This window comes from Canis lupus, chromosome 10, assembly GCF_003254725.2.
Source record: "Canis lupus dingo isolate Sandy chromosome 10, ASM325472v2, whole genome shotgun sequence".
Taxonomy (NCBI): Eukaryota; Metazoa; Chordata; class Mammalia; order Carnivora; family Canidae; genus Canis; species Canis lupus.
This window is the reverse complement of record NC_064252.1, coordinates 46,485,364-46,493,535: the sequence shown is the minus strand read 5'-3', so window position 1 is coordinate 46,493,535 and position 8,172 is coordinate 46,485,364. Positions and strand designations below refer to the sequence as shown.

The 8,172-nt window shown below is 52.6% G+C and overlaps 1 long non-coding RNA gene and 1 pseudogene across 1 annotated transcript; both read left to right on the top strand.

Annotated features, from left to right (window-relative positions):
• The first annotated feature begins 1,421 nt into the window (after window positions 1-1,421).
• Window positions 1,422-6,259, top strand: LOC118350017 (uncharacterized). Its single transcript, XR_004803035.2, has 2 exons — window positions 1,422-2,223; window positions 5,974-6,259. It is a non-coding gene; the product is annotated as an uncharacterized LOC118350017 (long non-coding RNA).
• LOC112675331 (mitochondrial import inner membrane translocase subunit TIM14-like) lies at window positions 6,259-7,940 on the top strand (annotated as a pseudogene).
• Window positions 7,941-8,172: the final 232 nt, after the last annotated feature.

Genomic DNA, 8,172 nt, shown 5'->3' with positions numbered 1-8,172 from the left:
GGCAACTCGATTCAGCTCAACCAGACTCTGTGTTTATTGAGTGTTTAGTGAGTCTCTACTGAGCACCAAATTTGCGCCATCCACCACGCTAAGTGCTGGGGGTGTAGGAGAGTGCAAGCCGGACATAGTCCCTGGTATAGGTGCCGGAGGGCTTATGTGACTCTGTGTTCCTACCCCCCAGGGGGGGAACGGGAGGAGGCCAGGCCCTTCCCCCTGTGTCTCACTGGAGAGAAGAGACAAGATCCACTTACAGGAAACACTCAGAGAACCAGACACAGTTTAAATAGATACATTACTGGCTCTGCTAACCACACGTGGACATGGCCAGGTCCAGGCCGTGCACGACTGAAGAGCTCTGGGTGCACTCCCCAGGCAGCCCCACTGGGGCTGAGTCACTTTCCAAGCTCTACGGAAGGATGGAAGATTAGGGGGGCCTGACTTCTAACCTCGAAAAAAAAAAAAAATCACATGAGTACGCTGGACTGGGAAGTCTGTATGGACTCAACCACCTTCCTTGGTTCCTTCTTTCCGTTGGCCAGCCTCTCTCTTTCTCCTTCTTCCATTTCACTCAGAGCTGGAAGCCTTCCATGGCAAATGGGTGGACGCCAGGTTTGGCTGAATGCTTACCGTTCACAAAGCACGGTGCTCGCTGCAGTAGGATTATAAACAACACAGGCCTTACCCTTTAAGGACTTTCAAACCGACTTGGGCTCATGAAATGCTGTAACAGAAGATAGTGAGAGCTGCTTGAGTGGGGGTAGGGGACTGCAGGAGAGTTGAGTCCCATCCCTGAGTACAGGATTTGGAATATCAATGCTGTGCTGTGTGTGCACGAGCCTGTGCGCACTCCCTGGTTTTTTAATCTCGAACTTCAGAGAAATTATAAGAATATTACAAGTAATTTCTGTCCGTCTTTTCTAAGGTTATTTACATCATCTGGAATCCTTTGAGAACAAGTTAGAGCCATTTTGCCCCTTTGCCTTAAATACTTCAGTGTGCATTTCAAGGGCATTGCTTGACATCATGCGGTTCCCTTATGGCTGAGCCTTCCTCTTATTTCCAGACACCATCGGATCACTCTAAACCCTAAATAAAACTTGCTTAATGGCAGACAGCTAGTCTGCTTTTCTGCTTGATGCCATGCTGGCAGTCTGGCCGTTGGGGGCTGCCTGGGTCACAGGGTCCCCCAGGGAGGCTCCCCTGGCGTCGGTAGCCGTGCCTGAGTCGGCCTGCAACCAGACAGCTAATCTGCCCCGTTAGAGCCCTGGCCAGGCCTTGGCTCAACTGCTCTCTTTCCCTTCACTTTGGTTTTGAATTTTCTGTACATTCTCCCACCCACAGATATGGATGTTGCATGATACTGGCTTTCTAGTGTCCAGCATGGCCTGATGGAAGCGGAGAGAACCTGGCTGGGCACTCACTCTCTCTGGGCCTTGGATGGCAGCCTGGGCTCCTCTGAAAGTACAGGGAGGCTTCCTTTCCCTCATTCGTGGGAGGAGGCTCTATGGCTTGGTCTGGCTCTCAGGCCAGTGGCCCCGCTCAGGACTGGCAGTCATCGGCCGAGGGAACATTTTCCAGAGTACAGCTGAGGGACAGAACGTCTCCACGAGATGGGCTGGGATGGGCAGGGCTCTGGAAAGGCCCCTGCTTGTTCTGGGAGGTGTTCAGGATGCTGAGGCTTTGGAAATCCATGGTGGCTGTTCATGACTGTTCCCAGCTTTGGAAGGCGGAATGAACGGGTGCCCGTTTCTTTAGGTTCACTGGCAAAGGTGAAGCCCAGTGCTGCTGACCTGGGACCAGGCCCTCTGTGGGGCCTGGGGAGGGTACTGGGCGTTGAAGGGGAGCACGGTGTAAAGGGCCGGACTCCAGAGTCATGAGATGCTGTTCACGTCCAATGGGCCTTGGCTGGAGCTCCACCGGCACTGGCCTTGACACAAAACCAATGTGATCTCTGGACCTGCACTCAAGCGAGCCTCTGATGGAGCAGGTTGGAGAAACCCCAGTGAACCGGTGAAAACAGAACATGCTAGAGGCATTTAACTGGGTACATCAGCCCCACGCAAGGAGAGGCCAGGGAAAGGAGACACCAGGACGGGCCTGCACAGTCAAGACACGCTCCAGGGAGGAGGTGAAGCCTCCCTTTCCAGCCGCCTCTTCCTGCTGTTCTGCTTTTGCACACAAGCAGCACACCCAGTTCCAGCTCTGTTCTGTTATCGTGGGCAAGTCAGTTTACCTCCTTGGGCCCGTTTCCTCCTCTGTGAAATGGGAAGTGGGGCACTTGTACCATGGGGTGGGGGGTGGGGCGGTGCTGAGAGGGAATCCAACGTGGGTGGGCTTCAGGGGTGCGTGGAGACTTCACAAAATGAGCCCCAGCCCAGACTTTGAGAGCCTGCTTCTGCATAGGTTTTGTTTGTTTGTTTGTTTGGAATGAGCTCCTCCGGTGGTCCTTGGAGCAGAAGCCAGGTGCCTATGGGGTCTTCACATCCCGGGTCTCTAACTCGATTGACCCCAGGCTCCAGAGACCCAGACCCAGGCCTCCATTCCTTGAGTCGTCCTGCCGGTTGTCGGGGAAGGCCTGGCACGGGTGGGGGCACCCCGGCTTCCCACCCGGCCGCCCTGGGCCCTCCCACTCGGGAGCTGTGCCCTGCTCAGGGTGGCCTGAATGCAGCGCCTTCTCCTTGCCTAGGAAGCCTCAATGCACCCGTTACCATTGCCATGGCGCTCTCCTCCCGGGCCCCATGGAAATCACGAGGCTTTCTGAGGCCTTGTGCAGACTTCAGAAAGGCCCCGGCCCCGGCCCCTGCCCTGCCCCTGCCCCGGCCCCTGCCCCTGCCCCGGCCCGGCCCGCGCCGCCTCTAATCCCGCTCGCTCGCCCGCTCGGCCGCGGAGACAGAGCCCCCTCTCTCCTCCGCCCGGCCGGCCGCTCGCTCTCCCACAGCGCTGACGTTTCTCGGCGGCCCAGCTGGCTGCAGTTTTCAGAAATAACAATATCCCCGGGGGGAGGAGCGGCGGGTGAATGGGCGCCTTTGTCCGGGGCCCGGTGAAGCCCGATTAATTATGCGCCGCGGAGCGCGGGCAGCGCGAGGCCCGGCCCCGGCGGCTGAAAGGCCCGGGCTTGGGAGCGCGCCCCGGCTCCGCGCCGCCGCACAAAGGGCCGAGAATCAGAAAACCGCCAATTACCCCGCATTTTGTGTTTGCCCTTGTCTCGCTGACACCGCGGACGGCCCTCCCCGGGCGGCTGCACTTTGAGGGTTTTCAGGCCCTTTCTCGGTTACCAGGGGCGACTGGGCAGCGGGCTGGGGGCTCGGGGAGCGCCGGAGGCTTGGGTGGGATCGTGGGCGCGGGGGGCGGGGGGGCGGGGGGGGCGCCCCTGGGGACCTGGGTCTCAAATGCAGGCGCTCAGGCCAGAGCTGCGGGCCGGAGAATGCGGATTCCCGGGCCCGCCCCAGAGGGCTCCCTGGCTCCGTCGCTCCGGGGTGCCCGCGGCATGCTTAACAGGCAGCCTGGATGGTTGTTGTTTTTTTTTTTTTTTTTTTAAATGAAAGGAGAACAGGGAACTGCCCCCATCTTCCGCGTAAGGGTTCGTGCCTTTTGACAAACCTACACATCTGTGTAACCTACATCCTATGAAGCTACAGAGCAGTGCTATCATTCGAGAACGTTCCATGGATCCTCTCTCCAGCCTCCCCTCCCCACCCCCACTCCAGCACCTACCGCTGCCCACCCGCCCCGGCGGTGGGGGGGGGGGGGGCGGCGGGGCAAGGGACCGCTGGCCTGACTTTTAGCATCACGTTCAGTTCCACCTGTTTAGAGACTGTGATAAGTGGAGTCATATGGCATTCACTCTTGTTTCTGACCTCTCTCGGCATAAATGTTTTTGACATCCGCCCATGTTGTGTGTATCAGTAGTTTGGTTTCTCTTTATTTATCTGTTCACCTGTTGATGGACACCTGGACCGCTTCCAGTTTGGAGTTGTTATAAATAAAGCTGCTATGATCATTTTGTACAAGTCAGGTCCCTCTTGTGGACATCTGTTTTATGTCTTTGGGGTAAATATCTAGGAGTGGAATTGCCGGGTCATAGGGAAGGTATTTAGCGTTAGTGGATACCACCAAACTGCTTTCTAAAGTGGGTGTACAATTTTGCATCCCCACCAACAAAGTAGGAGCGTCCCAGTTGGTCTCCAGTTGATCAGCACTTGGTGTTGCCTGTTTCACTTGAGCCATTCCAGTGAGTGTGAGGTGATAGCTCGAGCTCATTGTTGTTTTCAGGCCAGGTGATTTTAATTACTGATCTCCAATGACCACACTTGGGATGAACTCCTGTCTGGTCCAAGTCTTGCACTTGCCTGTAAGTTCCAGTGTGGTAAATGACCTCCCCAAAGCCCATAGCCGGAGACCAGATGATTACCCAGGACTCCTAACTACCAAACAAGGGCTCTCTCCTTGATATGATGCTGCCTTCTTGGCTTACACCTGGTGGGCCAGGGTACATGTGCTGCTGTGTGTGTGTGTGTGTGCGTGTGTGTGTGTGTGTGTGTGTGTGTGTGTGAGAGAGAGAGAGAGAGAGAGAGAGGGAGGGAGGGAGAGAGTGGATCTTGCTTTGCCCAGGACCATTCAGAATGGACCTGGAAGGGCATCTCTTTTCCTTTTTTTTTTTTTTTTTTGAGGTTTACTTATTTTTTAGTAATCTCTATACCCAATGTGGGGATTGAACTCACAATCCTGAGATAAAGAGTCTTATGCTCCTCTGAACCCCCAGGTGCCCCTGGACCCAAGCAGTAGCATCAATGGGACTCTGGAGTCAATAGATTGGGCTTGGCTAGGTAGGTGTGGACACATGCACACATAGTGACAAAGGTAGAAACTGGTTTCTGGCTATCCTTGACACTTCCAGGGCACAGAGCAATCCCAAGAGTCCCTTTGCTTCAGCCACCCATAGAGAGTCTTAGATGTTTTCTTTTTTTTTTTTTGAAGCTTAGATGTTTTCTGATCAAGCACAGATGAGGTGTTGGGTGATGGGACTGAGGAGGGAGGAGTCTTGGGCCTCCAAAATCACCTTTGCCTGTAAGCGTTTTCCTAAGTGTGGTATTTATTTATTTATTTATTTACTTACTTACTTATTTATTTATATTTTTTGATTTTTTTTTCTAGGTGTGGTTTTTAAGACCCTCTGGAACCTGGCCTTATAGCCTTGTATCTGGCTGCCTCCATTTTTTTTTTTTTTTTTTTTTTATTTATGATAGTCACAGAGAGAGAAAGAGAGAGAGGCAGAGACATAGGCAGAGGGAGAAGCAGGCTCCATGCACCGGGAGCCCGACGTGGGATTCGATCCCGGGTCTCCAGGATCGCGCCCTGGGCCAAAGGCAGGCGCCAAACCGCTGCGCCACCCAGGGATCCCCTGCCTCCATTTTATATACTATACTCCAGTGATCTTAGATGCCTATCCATCCACCATTGTCCCTCCATCTTATCAATACATACCATGGTGATTGTATTCTCCAAAGGTGGCTGCACCAAAATATATATCCCATCCCATGTGCTCTTTTTTTTTATTAGATTTTATTTATTTATTCATGAGACACACACACACACACACACACACACACACACACACACACACAGAAAGAGAGGCAGAGACACAGGCAGAGGGAGAAGCAGGCTCCATGCAGGGAGCCCGATGTGGGACTTTATCTTGGGACTTCAGGATCACGCCCTGGGTGTGAAGGCAGATGCTTAACCGCTGAGCAGAGGGGTCTGAGCTAACCCAGGCGTTGCCCATGTGCTCTCCTTGCAATGTGATTGACTTTCCTCCGGCTGAGCAGAGGGGTCTGATTCCTCTCATTGAACCTGGGCCAGGAGGTTGTGACTGCTCTGGCCAATAGAATTTAGCAGAAGAAATAATTTAAGACAAGTCATATAACTTCCACCTGGCTCTCTCTCTTTTTTGGGTTGCTCATCCTGGGAACCCAGCCACCATGCTGTAAGAAGCCCAAACCAGCCCACCTGGAGAGACCAATGGGGAAAACCGCATGGAGAAGTACTGGGGACCCAACCTCCAGTCAGCATCAGCCACCAGATTTGTGAGTGAATGAGCCTTCAGTGATTCCAAAGCCCAGCCGTGGATGCTTCCAGAGGAGGCCCCAGACAACACGGGGCAGAGACAAGCTCTTCCTGCTGTGCCCTGTCCGGATTCCTGACCGGGAGAATCTGCAAACATAATAAATGGCTGTTTGATGTGCAGCCACAATAACTGGAATGCTTGCAGTACTGGTATTCCTTGTACCCACTCAATCTAATTTCATAATCCCCTTGCCCTGCTTCCAGTTCTCAATTGACCTCTTTGGTTTCAGGGGCAGCTTGGATGTCAGGAGCACCCCCAGCCTCCCTCTGAGCTGCGCTGGGATTTCCTCCTTGGCACCTCAAGTATCTGCTCATCTTTGCCTTCTCCACACTGTCCTATGACTTCATGTCTGGTGTTTGCATCCCCCATAAAAGGCTCCCTGAGAGCTAGAACAGCATATGTTTTCTCTCTGGACTTGTAAGGGCCTGGCACCTAAGTGTTTGCTGAGAGATGGCATGTCCCTAAAACAGAGGGAGCAGAGCCTGAATTAAGGAAGTCACTATTCTGCTTCCCACTCCCTGCCCTCATTTCTTTAGGGCCGGGCCTTAAGCAAGAGAGACAAAAAGGACAAGAGACAGTCCTTTCCGTCCAGAGGATTTCGGTTTATTGTTTGATTGATTGATTGATTTCGGTTTATTTTTTTTTTTTTTAATTTTTATTTATTTATGATAGTCACACACAGAGAGAGAGAGAGGCAGAGACACAGGGAGAGGGAGAAGCAGGCTCCATGCACCGGGAGCCCAATGTGGGATTCGATCCCGGGTCTCCAGGATCGCGCCCTGGGCCAAAGGTAGGCGCTAAACCGCTGCGCCACCCAGGGATCCCTGATTTCGGTTTAATTAGCAAGATAGTAATAGAAAGACTAGAACAGACCAGTGTATGATTAAATGAGATTCACAGTCCCCAGAATGGGGAGAGGCCTGCATATGGAATGGGGTGGTCAGGGCAGGCATCCTGGAGGGGGCAAGGACTTGGCTGTAAGAGCAGAGCTCTGAAACAAGTCTTCCTTTGATAGAACTCCCAGCCTGGTTTCCCCACCTCCGCTCACCGGGGCCCCAGCTAAAGTGGGATGTGTGTGTGTGTGTGTGTGTGTGTGTACATGTGGGCACACATGTATGGTTATGGAGGGGCATCGACACGTCTCTCTCCTGGGATAGTGTCTCGAGGACAAGTCTGGTCCTAACCATCTTCTCAATTTGCTCCTCTTTCCTCCCCCTCACCAGAGGAATGGGATAAGGCAAATGGGGTGGACGCACAGGCAACCAGATGTATACCCGACGCTACGGGTGGACCTTAAAAGTGTAGTGCTGACTGAGAAAGCGAGAAGCAGAATAAAATCTACGGCACCACGTCATTTATGTGAACTAAAAACACACAGTGCCTGCTGGTGGCAGCCGTAGAGCTGTGGACTTGGTGGCTGTGGCCGCTGGGCTGGGCTCGGTGGAGGCTGGGGAGCTGAGCTGGAGTCACAGCCAGTGCGGCCGGAGAGGCTGGGCTGACCACCGCAGCAGCAGGATTTGCAGGCTGTTGTGTTTTGCAAGCCATGGGGCATGTGGAGCCTCGAGAAAACATGTTTCTCAACATCTGCTAAAATCTACCTTCAGTGGTGGCTATTCCAGAGGTGGGTTTGAACCCTACATCACAAGACGGGAAGCAGCATTAGTACCGAGCACAAGCCCTGCTGGCAATAAAGGAAAAATGAGATGCTCCTTGACAAATGATGCTTTTAAATCACCCAGACAAGGGAGGATCTCTTTAGATCTCAGCCCAGATCAATAAAGCTAATGATTTACTAGAAGGTCAAGCTAAAAAATGAAGTAAATGTATGATGAATTCTGAGTTCTTGTTAGTTTATGTATATGTATATAAATAAAGTGCCTCAAAGCTAAAAACAAAAACAAAAACCCTAAACTAAAAATACATGTACATAGAACGACAATGTACATTTTAGAGGGACACATATAAACATATTAATGTGGTTGCCTTTAGGAGTGGGGGACACTGGGGTAGTGAAGGAGCATCATAGGGATAAAATAAAACAAGAGACG